The 15,060-nt window shown below is 38.7% G+C and overlaps 1 long non-coding RNA gene across 6 annotated transcripts in view; it reads right to left on the bottom strand.

Annotated features, from left to right (window-relative positions):
• The window catches only part of LOC147344290 (uncharacterized), a 611,360-nt gene extending 597,392 nt beyond the window's left edge, over positions 1-13,968 (bottom strand). For 4 of the 6 annotated variants that reach the window (XR_015155376.1, XR_015155375.1, XR_015155374.1 and 1 more), the window contains exon 1: positions 13,760-13,967. This is a non-coding gene — a long non-coding RNA (uncharacterized LOC147344290). Of the gene's footprint in view, positions 1-13,759 lie in introns of all 6 variants that reach the window. The other 2 variants (XR_015155372.1, XR_015155371.1) reach the window with 2 other exon arrangements.
• Between the last annotated feature and the right edge of the window lie 1,092 nt (positions 13,969-15,060).

The raw sequence follows: 15,060 nt of genomic DNA, 5'->3' as shown, positions 1-15,060 counted from the left end.
CTTTCAAGATGGTAAGGGGAGGGAGGAGGGAGGAGGGTTCAGGATGGGGAACACATGTATGCCTGTGGCGGATTCATTTCGATATATGGCAGAACCAATACAATATTGTAAAGTTTAAAAATAAAATAAAATTTAAAAAAAAGAGTCTTCTCCAGCACCACAGTTTGAAGGTATCAATTCTTCACTGCTCAGCCTTCTTTATGGCCCAACTCTCACATCCATACATGACTACTGGAAAAACCATAGTTTTGACTAGACTGACTTTTGTCAGCAAAGTAATGTCTTTGCTTTTTAATATGCTGTCTAGGTTTGTCATAGCTTTTCTTCCAAGGAGCAAGTGTCTTTTAATTTCATGGCTGCAATCACTGTCTGTAGTGATCCTACTTTATAAATTTCTTACCATGATGGAGATTCGTCTAAAGGCTTTTTGATATAACCATCCACCAACGGTAGGCATTTAAGAAGGCTCTCGAACAAATAAAGAATAAGTGCATTATTTTTCCTAATGTTTTACTTCATTTTTACAACTTTATATTCCTATAGGTTCTCTTTCCACATCTCTTAACCAAGCATTCCTGATCAGTAATAATATTACATCTCCATCTGTATCTGCCTCCTTCATCCTTTTCCTCTTCTTTAAATACAGATATCAGGGTAACTATTGTAAATCCCATAAAATTAAGTCAGTGACATTACAAATCTAATAATTAGAGAGCTTACTTAAAGCAAAAGAAGATAAATACCATTTTATATTTGTTGTGTAATGTGTATAATAGAACATGTACATACAAAAAATGCTTATTAAAAGACAAAAATCATTTAAAATAAAGCATGACCTAGTTATACAGATTATATATTTCAAAATAAAACTGGGAAATCTGATCCACCTCCTAAAAATGGTTTGAGAGAGAGAAAAAAGGGAACAAGAACATGAAATAATAACATTAAGAATAATAAAGAAAATATGACTACAGATTCATAAGCTGTTTGAAAATTTTTAAGTAGATACTGAATTACATTTTATAATCTAGAAAATCTAGAGGCTATATTGCAATAGAAGATAGAAACCTGAATGGATAAATATAGGGATGTCATAGAGATAGTTTCAGCACACTCCATCAAAAGAACTAGGCCCAGTTTGTTTTACCAGAGATTCGCAATACATAGCATTAAGGATGGCCTGGTTTTTGTAATATTTAAAATTATAGTAACTGAGTAAAATTCAGAAAGAATTTTAGTCAAAGATAAGCTTGGAAAAATCATATGAACACTAATATATGAGCCCCTTTTCAGAAAAATATCTTATAGAACCACATTTTGATTCACATATTACTTATATATGTACAAGTTAAAAGTAGGTTGAAAAGTAAAAGTGAAATCCCTTAATCGTGTCTGACTCTTTGCGATCCCATGGACTGTAGCCTACCAGGCTCCTCCGTCCATGGAATTTTCCAGGCAAGAGTACTGGCGTGGGTTGCCATTTCCTTCTCCAGGGGATCTTTCCAACCCAGGGATTGAACCCGGGTCTCTGGCACTGCAGGCAGACACTTTACCATCTGAGTCACCAATTCCATATTAGTTTTAGCTTTTTTTTACCTTAAACTCTTAAAAAATACACATAAATGCATACCTACAAAAAATGAAAGATTATAGAATGTATTCCTAGTTACCCAGTTTCAACTATTACATTAAGGTAAATAAGTGGCATAGGACTTGATAGAGGAAAGGCCTATTTTTCTGTTTTTTAGACATTAAGCTTAATAAAACCAATAATGAGTATGCCTGTTCACATACATTTTTTTTTTAATTACTAAGAAGTTCAAGGCTTGGTTTACTAGTTACAAATCATCAGAACTAATAATTTTTCAAAAATTCTGCTAATGAGCAATCTCACTCTCTTCAAACATCAATTTTAATCAGGTGGCATACAACAAGTCTGTAGATATGCCAAATTCACTTGAAAATAAATTAGCATTGTGGCACTTTGAAAGCAGGCTTTAAATGGCTATTTTATCTTTTATTGCTGGAATAGAAGTAGATAAAATCTTCATCACTTATTTATAACTTCATTTACTTTTACAAATTAATAGTTTGAGGCAAAGACTATATCTGTGCTTCTCATTTCTGGCTGCACTTCAGAACTATTCATAAAACAAAAAACAAAACTGATGTCCAAGTCCCAACTTTATGGATTCTGTTTAATCTAGAGTCAGGCCTAAGACTGTATAGGAAGTGCTGGGGGCTTCCTAATCACACAATGTATATACATGTAACTTTAAGACATCATTAACTGTCATGATTAAATTCTTCTGGGTGTGATATGCCCATATTAATCTGTTCTTTAATGGCCCAGTTCTTCACCTTTTTATATCCCTTGTTGCCTATACACCTTGTCAGTTTTCAATCTAACCTTGATGAGAATGCCATCTTAAGCACAAAAGCAAAGTAGGGCATTGGACTTGATAAAAGTTCTCAGTTGTAGGGTGCTGACCCACATAACCCACATAACATTATGCTTCAGTTCAGTTCAGCTGATGTGTATAATTTGAGAATGCTATCAAAACAGGGCACTATATGTAAGTATCTTCCAATGAGACTAAATCTACAGAATATTGGTATCCTTGGGTTTCAGTTTGTGAAACACAGTTAGAAATCAATGTAACATATAAATACATATGCAAATATTCTAGATAACTAATATATAACTGAATCCAACTATACTTTAAAGATGTGACATATTATGATTAATAAGGATTTTTTTACAAAGAAGGTAAATATCACTGGCTCATAGAAAAAGCAAAGGAATTCCAGAAAAACATCTACCTCAGTTTTATTCACTATGCTAAAGCCTTTGACTGTGTGGATCATAACTGTCAGTTCAGTTCAGTCGCTCAGTCAAGTCCGACTCCTTGCAACCCCATGGACTGCAGCACACCAGGCCTCCCTGTCCATCATCAACTCCCAGAGTTTACTCAAACTCGTGTCCATTGAGTTGGTGATGCCATCCAACCATCTCATCCTCTGTTGTCCCCTTCTCCTCCTGCATTCAATCTGTCCCAGCATCACGGTCTTTTCAAATGAGTCAGCTCTTTGCGTCAGATGGCCAAAGTATTGGAGTTTCAGCTTCAACATCAATCCTTCCAATGAATATTCAGGACTGATTTTCTTTAGGATGGACTGGTTGGATCTCCTTGCAGCCCAAGGGACTCTCAAGAGTCTTCTCCAACACTACAGTGTGGAATGCTCTTAAAGAGATGGGAATACAAGACCATCTTATTGTCTCCTGAGAAAATTGCATGCAAGTCAAGAAGCAACAGTTAGAACCCTGTATGAAACAACTGATTGGTTCCAGATTGAGAAAGGAGTACAACAGGGCTGTCTGTTGTCACCCTGTTTGTTTAACTTATAAGCTGAGCATGTTATGAGAAATGCTGGGCTGGATAAGTTACATGGTGGAATCAAGATAGGCGGGAGAAACATCAACAACCTAGAGTGGATGACGCCACTCTAATGGCAGAAAGAGAAGAGGAACTAAATAAACTCTTGTTAAGGGTGAAGGAGGAGAGTGAAAAAGCTGGAATAAAACTAAATACAATTTTAAAAACTAAGATCATGGAATCCAGCCCCATAACTTCATGGAAAACAGAAGGGGAAAAGGTGGAAGTAGTGACAGATTTCCTCTTCTTGGGCCCTAAAATCACTACAGATGGTGACTGCAACCATGAAATCAGAAGGTGATTGCTTCTTGGCAAGAAAGCTATGACAAACCTAGACAGTGTGTTGAAAAACAGACATTACTCTGCTGACAAAGTCCCTATAATCAAGGTGGTCTTCCCAGCGGTCACATACGGTTGTGAGCTGGACCATAAAAATGGCAGAGCACCAAACAATTGATGCCTTCAAACTGTGGTGCTGAAGAAGACTCCTGAGAATCCCTTGGACAGAAAAGAGGTCAAAACTGTCAATCTTAAAGGAAATCAACCCTGAATATTCATTGAAAGGACTGATGCTGAATCACCTTGTGTAAATAGTTGACTCATTGAAAAAGTCCCTGTTGCTGGGAAAGATTGAAGGCAGAAGGAGAAGAGGGCATCAGAGGATGAGATGGATGGATGACATCACTGAGGCAATGGACATGAACTTGAAAAACTCTGGGAGATGGTGAGGGACAGGGAGGCCTAGTGTGCTGCAGTCCATGGGGTCTCAAAGAGTCTGACAGGATGACTGAACAACAACAGCAAATATACGCTATTGATAGCAAATCTATTAGTGCAATTTGTAGTATTAATGATTAAAAGAGAAAGAACATAAGACAACCCAAATAATGTTTAAAATATTTTGATGAAATTCACCAATTTTTAGTAACTAGGAGCAGAAAAACACTATTAACTTAATAATGTCTTCCTTAAATCTAGAGCAAACATCATATTTACTGAAGAAAAATCACTGGATTTTTAAAATCAAGGACAAAATTTTTTTTGCCCAAAATTACTATCATTCAACAACAATAATCTTGTCAATGAAACAAAAGGATATGTGAGATAATATAATACTTTTAGAAAGTAGCAATATGTATATTCTATAAATAATATTAACTATTGCCCTAGAAAATCTAAGGGCTTCCCAGGTGGCTCAATGGTAGACTATGCCTGCCAATGCAGGAGACACAGGTTTGATCCCTAGGTCAGGAAGATCCCCTGGAGGAGGAAATGGCAATCCAAATCAATATTCTTGCCTGGAAAATTCCATGGACAGAGGAGCCTGGTGGGCTCCAGTCCATAAGGTCTCAAAGAGTTGGGCATGACTGAGCACACACACTCCTTCAGAAAACCTATGAGGATCATTGGAAAAATTCTGTGAGTAATGAAGAAGTTTATTTTGGTAAGCTATCCAGAGGCTTCCCTGGTAACTCAGCTGGTAATGAATCTGCCTGCAATTCAGGAGACCCTAGTTTGATTTCTGGGTCAGGAAAATCCTCTGGAGAAGGGATAGGCTACCCATGCAGTATTCTTGGGCCTGCCTGGTGGCTCAGTCAGTAAAGAATCCTCTTGCAATGTGGGAGACCTGGATTCGATTCCTAGTTTGGGAAGATTCCTTGGAGGCAGGCACAGCCACTCACTCCAGTATTATTTCCTAGAGAATCCCCATGGACCGAGGAGCCTGGCCAGCTGTAGTCCATGGGGTCAGAAAGAGTTGGACACAACTGAGCAACTAAGCACAGCACACTCAGATTTAAAAGTAACACATGAAAAATGAATAGCCTTTCCTTTATGCCAGTAATAACAAATCAAGGAGCATAATGGAAAAATGAGTTCTTATTCACAGTAAAATAAGACATATGCAATAACTAGACATCAGCCAAAGAAACATTCAAGGTGTTCAAAAGAAAACAATAAATTGTAATCCTGGTTTCCAGCTAAGAAAAAGGAATTGGAACTGTATTTACCCAATTGTCTTAGCCAAATAATGAAAACTGGAGTGGGGGGAAAAAAACTAGACAAAGATTTTCAAGTATTGGAAAACAGGCAGCTTTTTTGGAAAACAGGACAGAGATCCCCAGGTGAGGAACAACAAATGAAGTAAGACATATAACTGCACCTCAGCTTATACCTAGAGAGGGTTTATAGGCTGAAGTGCAGGGAACAGGAATGTGGGCAGAGGCTGTTGGCCTCCCTGAGTTCAGTACTGATGTTGGGTTTCCAAGTAGGTCAGTAGAGTAAGACTAATCATAAGAAAGAGTACCAGGCAGGAGAGAGATGCAGAGAGAGAGAGAGAGAGAGAGAGGGAGAGAGATGCAAAGAGAGAAAGAGAGAGAACAAATCATATTCTAAGATATACAGATGACCCACCTCCCACTTATAAGTCTTCAGATAAGTACTGATCGGAGCATGTATTTGAAGCAACTGCTCAAGGCTTGGGAAAGTACAATCAGTTAAAAGCTGGCAAAGAAATTTACAGTGCTCACAAAGGGAGAGGAATAACTGGTGTTCCAACCAGACATATTATCAAATTCTCATAACACAGTGGGCATTAGGTAGAATACTCAGAAGAATATTGCCTCATATGAAGATATAATAAGTTCAAGACTTATTATATCTTAATATAATCTCATATATATATAGGCTTAATACAATCTCATATATATGCTTAATATAATCTCATATATATATACGCTTAATATAATCCTCATATGAAGATATAATAAGTTCAAGACTATAGGTTGCTCTGTTGCCACTTTAAAAGCAAATCTCATAAGTCATTCTTCTAATAGCTTGACTATATTCCAGAATAAACCTCAAAATATTTGAATAAGTATATAAATAGCCAGATTCAACAATGTAAACTTCATAATACTATCTAGAAAAAAAATAACAGGAATGAAAAGAAGCAGGAGAATATAAGCCATAATGAGGAGAAAACTATATCAATCAAACTAAATCAGAAATAACACAGATGATAAAATTAATGGGGAAGTGCATTAAAATAGTTACATAACTATATACTGCATATAAAAAAAAAGTAAAAGACTATATGGTGATGGACAGGAAGGCCTGGGAGAAGGCAATGGCACCCCACTCCAGTACTCTTGCCTGGAAAATCCCATGGATGGAGGAGCTGGTAGGCTGCAATCCATGGGGTTGCTAAGAGTCGGATACAACTGAGCGACTTCACTTTCACTTTTCAGTTTCATGCATTGGAGAAGGAAATGGCAACCCACTCCAGTGTTCTTGCCTGGAGAATCCCAGGGATGGGGGAGCCTGGTGGGCTGCCATCTATGGGGTCGCACAGAGTCGGACACGACTGAAGCGACTTAGCAGCAGCAGCAGCAGCAGCAGCAGGAAAGCCTGGCGAGCTATAGTACATGGGTCACAAAGAGTTGGGCACAACTGAGCAACTGAACTGCACTGAAAGGACTATATGAATATATGAATATAAACAGAAAGAACAAGTTGAACTTCTACAGATGAAAATACATTTTGGAAACAACAAGTACATTGGAATAAGTGAAAAGCAAAGAAGAAAAAGACTGAAGAAGAAAAGATGAATTTGTACATAATAATAGGAATGATCCAAACTAAAACACACAGAATAAAAAGACACTTAAAAAGGTACAAGAGATCAACAAAGTGTGGCGCAATTTCAAGCATCCCAAACTATAAAATTGATATCCAAGAGGGAGTGAATAGGAAGGATTAGGAAAGAAAATTTAATTCCAAAAGTTTCCCAAAACTGATAGAAAATATAAACCCACAGAATCAAGAAGCTTAAGAAACTCTAAGCAAAAGAAAACTATACAAAGGAACATTATAATCTATTTTCTTTAAACCAGTAATGAAGAGAAAATCTTAATCTGATCCAGAAAAGAAAAGATACATATGTACTAAAGAACGAAGATGCACGTGACATCAGACTTCTCAGTGGAAACAATGCCAACCAGAAGACAGTGAGAACAATTTAAAGTTCTGCTGGAAAAAGAAACTAAGAAACCCTCCAAACCTAGAATTCTAAGACTTCTATACTCAGATACGCAAACACTGAAAGAATTTAATAGATTTCACTACATGCGTGCTAAGTCACTTCAGTTGTGTCTGACTCTTTGTGACCCCATAGACTGTAGCCCTCCGGGCTCCTGCGTCCATGTAATTTTCCAGGCAAGAATACTGGAGTGGGTTGACCTTTCTTCCTCCAGGGGATCTTCTCAACCCAGGGATAGAAGCTGTGTCTCTTATGTTTCCTGCATTGCCGGGCGGGTGCTTTGCCACTAGTACCACAAGGAGATTTCACTACAAGAAATATTAAAGGAAATCCTTAAGGCAAAAGAAAAGAGATCTCAGATAGAAATCTGGATCCATATTAAGGAATAAAGATCACCAGAAATGGTAAATATGTAACTAAACATATCACTTTTCTCTTTATTTTTAAACATCGTTAAATGTCTAAAGCAAAAATAGTAACAATATACTGTTTCATAATAAATAAAATTGTAAATGAAACCTAGAGGTCTGATCTCAGAGAAGATGACATAGCTAATTTTTCCCTGTTCTCTGCTCAGCCCCTTCCAGTGGCCCACTATAGCCACACCAGCAGAGCAACAAACAACTTGCCAGGAAAGAATAGCATTCCCTAAAATTCCTCCAAGTGGGAGTAGTGAAGAATCAGCCTGCAATGTGCGAGACTTGGGTTCAATCTCTGGGTTGGGAAGATCCCCTGGAGGAGGGCATGGCAACCCACTCCAGTATTCTTGCCTGGAGAATCCCCACGGACAAGGAGCCTGGTGGGCTACAGTCCATGGGAATCAGAGAGTCGGACATGACAGAGTTGACTAAGCACACATACCTGCATGGTAAACAGCAGATACCTCCATCTCGCTTCCTTTCACACTGTGGCAGAAGGATGTCACATTGTGACATTTCCTGGCCCTCTATCTAAGAGCAGAGGATGACCTGAGCTCCCTGCCCCTAAAAGAAAAAAAGACCCAAGTCAGCACCTTCTGTCCCAGCAGTATAAATTTCATTAGCACTAGGCAGGCTGACCCAAGAAAGCAGCCACTGAAACATAGGTGAGGCATCTCCTACCCCTAGTTAGCCTGACCCAAGAAAGCAGCCTTTGAAACACAGGTGAGGCACCTCCTACCCCTCACCAGGCAGCACCGGGCACAGATAAGTGCACTTAGGCTCTACGGGCAGCATCAGCTGGGATCAAGCAGAAGCCCCAGAGGCAGCAGGAGAACAAAACAGACCATGATAACACAGGAAGGGTTCAACACCAAATTGTCACTGAAACTATAGAACACAAAAGTGAGATGTCATATCTGCTAAAACTAAACAGAATTTCTGCTTGCTAAAAGAGAAGATTTAAATAAGATTTAGAATATCCTAGCATAATATCTAACATGTTCAGGATTCTACCAAAATATAATCAAATCATAACCATAACCTAAATGAGAAAAGTATATTCTGACTGTAATGGAAGTAAATTAGAAATCAATAGCACACTACTTGGAAAATCCCTCAAATACAGAAACTAAATCAAATATGTCTGTATATCCATTGAGTCAAAAAGGAAATTAAAATAGACAATATTCTGAACTGAATGAAATTGAAAACACAATATTGAAATTTATGAGATGCAAGTATAAGAGCAATTAGAGAAAATTTTATAACACTAATTGCCTATTGTATAAACTAGAACTGCAGAGCAATGAACTAATCTTCTATCTCAAGAAATTAGAAAAAAAAAGAACTAATCGCAAAGTAAACAACATAAAGATAAATTAGAAGGTAAGAGCAAGAATAAATTAAAACAGAGACAAATAAAAGAAACCAAAAGCTATATCTTTGAGAAAAATCAATACAATAGATAAATGTATAGCCAGACTTATGAGGAATGGAAAAAAAGCAATACAAATTACCAATATCAACATAAGAAGAGGGGGGCTATTACTAAAGAGTCTTATGATGTAGAAAGGATAATAAAGCAATGTTATAAATAATCCAACATCTGTAAAATGGACGAGTTGCTTGCTAAGTCACTTTAGTCCTATCTGACTCTGCAACCCCATGGACTGTAGCCCTCCAGGCTCTTCTGTTCATGGGATTCTGATTCTCCAGGCAAGAATACTGGAGTGGGTTGTCATTTTCTCCTCCAGAGGACCTTCCCAACCCAGGGATCAAACCCATGTCCCCTGCGGCTCCTGCATTGCAGACAGACCCTTAACTGCTGAGCCACTAGGGAAGCCCTCAACTTAGATGAAATGGACAAGTTCACTGAAAGATATAAACTAGTGAAACTCAATCAAGTAGAAATAAATAGCCCATATATCTATTAAATAAATTGAATTAGTAATTAAAAATCTTTCCACAATGAAAACACTGGCACAGATGGTGTCACTGGTGAATTACAACAAATATTTAAGGAGAAATAATGACAATCTAGATAAATTATTATCCAAATTAGATTTTAAAACATTTTCCGCTTCATTTAATGAGACCAGAATTATCCTGATACTACAGAGATATAACAAAACTTAATACCAGTGTCCCTCATGAATTCAGACTAGTAATTTTCTTTTGAAATCTAGCAAATCAATTCTAACAATATATGAAAATTTTACTCCAATAAAAATTAAAAAATGAAAGTCAACTGATGAGAAACCTTAAAAACTATAGTACATCATGACTAAGCAAGATGTTATCCTAGAAAGGCAAGTTTGGTTTAATACACAATTCATCTTTATCACCAAAATAAAGAAATGGCATATGATCATCTCAATAGATTCAGAAAAAAAAAATTAGTAAAATCCAACATTCATTTCTGATTTAAAATTCTCAGAAAGCTAGGAATTAAAAGATCCTTTCTCAACTTGGCTTCCCTAGTGGCTCAGACAGTAAAGCATCTGCCTACAATATGGGAGACCCAGGTTTGATCCCTGGGTCGGGAAGATCCTCTGGCGAAGGAAATGGCAACCCACTCCAGTGCTCTTGCCTGGAGAATCCCATGGACAGAGGAGCTTGGTAGGTCATAGTCCATGGAGTCACAAAGAATCGGACATGACTGAGCTACTTCACTTTCTTTCTTTCTTCTTTCTTTCTCAACTTGATAAAAGACATCTACAAAAAATTGTATATAGCTAACATTATAATGTTCAAAGACTGAATATTTTCCCCCATAATCAGGAACAAGGCATAATATTAGTGAAATAAGCCAGAAGGAAAAACACCAATACAGTATAATAACGCATATATATGGAATTTAGAAAGATGGTAACAATAACCCTGTGTACGAGACAGCAAAAGAGACAGTGATGTATAGAACAGTCTTATGGACTCTATGGGAGAAGGAGAGGGTGGGAAGATTTGGGAGAATGGCATTGAAACATGTAAAATATCATGTATGAAATGAGATGCCAGTCCAGGTTCGATGCACGATACTGGATGCTTGGGGCTAGTGCACTGGGACGACCCAGAGGGATGGTATGGGGAGGGAGGAGGGAGGAGGGTTCAGGATGGGGAACACATGTATACCTGTGGCGGATTCATTTTGATATTTGGCAAAACTAATACAATTACGTAAAGTTTAAAAATTAAATAAAATTTTAAAAAAAAAGAGTAATAGAGCTTCAGAGAAGGCTGAATTCTAAGACCTGCCAAGTCCCTGATACCAATATCAGGACCCTAAAATCATTAGAAGATGAAGTTCAGAGGTTTTAACTCCAGGATTACCCTCAATCTGCAGGGTCTTCTGAAGTGGTTTTCTTTTTTTGTTTACAAAACAAAAAGTAAATGGATTATAACACCTTCTTAAAAGACAGTAGCTTCTCTTTTCCTTGAAGAATTAAGCTTCCCTGGTGGCTCAGACCATAAAGTGTCTGCCTGCAATGCGGGAGACCCAGGTTTGATTCCTGGGTCAGGAAGATCCCCTGGAGAAGGAAATGGCAATCCATTCCAGCACTCTTGCCTGGAAAATCCCATGGACGGAGGAGCCTGATAGGCTATAGTTCATGGGGTTGCAAAGAGTCAGACATGACTGACTTTTCTTTTCCTTGAAGAATAAAGAGAGGCTTTATTTAGACCAAGTGCTTTATAAGCCATCACTGATGGTGAGTACATGCTCAGTCAGTTCAGTTAAGTCCGATTCTTTGCGACCCCATGGACTTTAGCCCGCCAGGCTCCTCTGTCTATGGAATTTTTCAGGCAAGAATACTGGAGTGAGTTGCCATTTCCTCCTCCAGGGGATCTTCCTGACTCGGGGAATGAACTTGTGTCTCCTGAGTTTCCTGCGCTGGCAGGATTCTTTACCAAAAACCCCTCACTGACAACAGAAGACAGCAAAATTCTCAGAGAAGTGACCATTCTACAGTATATGCAGTCTTTCTTGGGTATCCACAGGGCATTGGTTCTAGGACCCTAGTGAATACCAAAAGCCCCTTATATAAAATAGCACAGCATTTGCATATAACCTAACCACATCCTCTCCTCTATTTTAAATCACCTCTAGGTTATTTATAATACCTAATACGATGTAAATACTATGTAAATAGTTGTTAATACAATGTAAATGCTATGTAAATAGTTTCAAATGTGTGTCAAATCTAAGTATAGTTTTTTGAAACTTTCTAAATTTTGTTTTCCTAGTATTTTTGATCAGTGGTTGGTTGGATCAACAGATGCAGAACCCATGGATACAAAGAGCCAACTGTATACTACACCAGCTGATGATACTCTGTGAGAAAATTCAGAAGATGTATTATTTACCAAAGTAAAATGATTGTGTTAATGAGAGGAGCATCAGAATACTGAGAATCTCACTGATAGAAGAGCTGCTGGTATGATATTCTGTCACAGAACTGGGTACCCTAGTAGCAATAAAGCACGATAAAGTCCCCAAATAAGAGAGGCCAGGTAGGAGTGCCTCGGGTTTCCCTGGCACTCAGTGGTAAAGAACCTGCCTGTTGATGGAGGAGACAAGAGTTAGATCCCTAGGACAGAAAGAATCCTTGGAGTAGAAAAGTGGCAATCCACTCCAGTATTCTTGCCTGGGAAATCCCATGGACAGAGGAGCCTGGCATGCTACAGTCCATGAGGTAGCAAAAGAGTTGGACATGACTCAGTGACTAAGCAACAAAGCAGTGCCTTACCATCTAAATCAAGTGGTTACAATGACCTCAATATTCACCAAGATCAGTGGCACATATGCCCAACCTACAAGAGCTATGGAGATGGTTAGAGAATATGATCCACCTAGAGGCAACCTGGATGACCATTCAAGAAGGACACAGCTTAATTTATACAATCAAATGAAGTCACAATGGAAAACTTAAGGCTAAGGGTAGACACACCAAGTAAAAATGTATGATGTTTTAACCACTATCCAGACCTGAGCCATTTTTCATACTTAGAACCCATAGCATTGAAGAAGAGGATGTTTTTTAAGGACTCTAAAGTAGTGCTACAAGTTAATGCAGTAATAATTTCTCAGATACCTCTTTGGTCACTTACTCAGATGAACATATACTAGACTAATATTCAGACACATGGATTCTTAGACACATGATCTGAATGGACATCAATACCCATGACCCCCAGTTAGAGTGGGATCATATGGGATGCAGGTAATGAAGTTCTGGCCAGGTCTGACTCACAATGGATCCACTGTGCCCACACACAAACTCGGTGATCATTTTCTTGGTCTTTAAATGTATTTTTGGAAATGAAATACTTGCAGTTGTCAGAATCCTAATATTGTACATAGTGCCAACAGTGTATATGCATCGATACCACGACTATAATAAGAAGACATTGTATAGCACAGGGAACTCTACTTAATGCACTGCGGTGACCTGAATGGAAAGGAGATCCAAAAGAGAGGGAATACAAGCATATGTAGGGCTGATTCATTTCACTGTACAGTAGAAACTAACAGGACTTCCCAGCTGCCAATGCAAGAGACACCTGCCAATGCAAGAGACACCAGAGACACAAATTCTATCCCTGGGTTGGGAAGATCCCCTACAGTAGGAAACAGCAACCCACTCCAATATTCTTGCCTGGAAAATTCACGGACAGAGGAGCCTACACTGTACTGTAAAGCAACTATACTCCAATCAAAATTAATTTTTAAAAAAAGAATCTTAATAATGGTTTCTAGACAGGGTAAGAAGTATTATACTGGGTAGACTAAATGAATACTTTTGGTATGTAGCACCGCCCACCCACCCACCAAAAAAGGCAATAATTCAAAAATGATAGTGTTACTCAACCAGTTTCGTTATGCTGGATCCAAACCAAGAGAAAACGCGGAGGCTCTGAGGTTTGTAGCCAAGAAAATGTTTATCCACAGGCTGCCAAGTGTAGGAAGTGGAGAACAACCTCAAACCTGCCTCCCAGAAGGCAAGGGGCTTGGAAGAAGCAGGGCAGTCTGAAGCATGATGAGCACGGGGAAAGGTGATTGGGAACAGGTGCGGTAATCGTCTGCGCAGGCGTAACTAATCTACAGGCACACGCATATTCAAAAGGTCACCCAGAGGACACTGGCGCATGCCCAGTTGAAGGGTCAGTGGTCCTAGTCAGTCTCAAGCGATTTAGCTTGAACCAGAGGTGGTTGACTCCAGGTTCCTAGAAAACAACTTGGCAAACATCTATTGTTTAGGTTACGTGCCCTCAGAAATGCAGATCTTAAAATAACCTTATTAGTAAAGGCAGGTGAAACACATTTGTCTAATAATTATGCACGGTTTCAATAGGTGAAATGCCACGTATTGTGCCACACTCAAAGACATAAAGAAGGAAGGAATTAGTCGCTGTCATATCTTCATTTAATTCACCACTATGGCTCTCAAAATGCAGTATGGGAAAGGATGTTACTGTAGAATTAATCAAGTCCAATGTGGTGATCATCCCCTCCTGCACCAAAGAAATACATACTGCTCAAAAGGTACAAGGCATGCTGCTTGGCCCTGACAGATACTGAGCTTTTGAACATGAGATATCAAATGATGGCAGGGCCACAGCTGTCCATCATGAAATGAATCCTTTCAGACCAACCAAGTCACAAGCTTAACTGGGCCAAGAAGCACTCTATTGTAATATGGAGATGGTGTACATTTCCAAGAAATCTACCAAAAGGAAAGTCCTAAAATTAATAAGGTCACAGGATATGAAATAAACATACAAAAATCATTTGCCTCTATATACTAACAATGAACATATGAACAAAATTTTGAACCAGTTTGCGAAACTGAAAACAACCAAAATGACCCTTAGTTCAGTTCAGTTGCTCAGTCTTGTCCAACTCTTTGCGACCCCATGAATCACAGCACAACAGGCCTCCCTGTCCATCACCAACTCCCAGAGTTCACCCAAACTCATGTACATCGAGTTGGTGATGCCATCCAGCCATCTCATCCTCTGTCGTCCCCTTCTCCTCCTACCTCCAATTCCTCCCAGCATCAGAGTCTTTTCCAATGAGTCAACTCTTCGCATGAGGTAGCCAAAGTATTGGAGTTTCAGCTTTAGCATCAGTCCTTCCAATGAACACCCAGGACTGATCTCCTTTAGAATA

The sequence above is a fragment of the Bos grunniens genome, chromosome 26 (assembly GCF_055505025.1).
Source record: "Bos grunniens cultivar Pamir isolate PY7600 chromosome 26, Bosgru_T2T1.0, whole genome shotgun sequence".
NCBI lineage: Eukaryota > Metazoa > Chordata > Mammalia > Artiodactyla > Bovidae > Bos > Bos grunniens.
The sequence above is the reverse complement of the archived record's forward strand: the minus strand, read 5'-3'. Positions and strand labels throughout refer to the sequence as shown.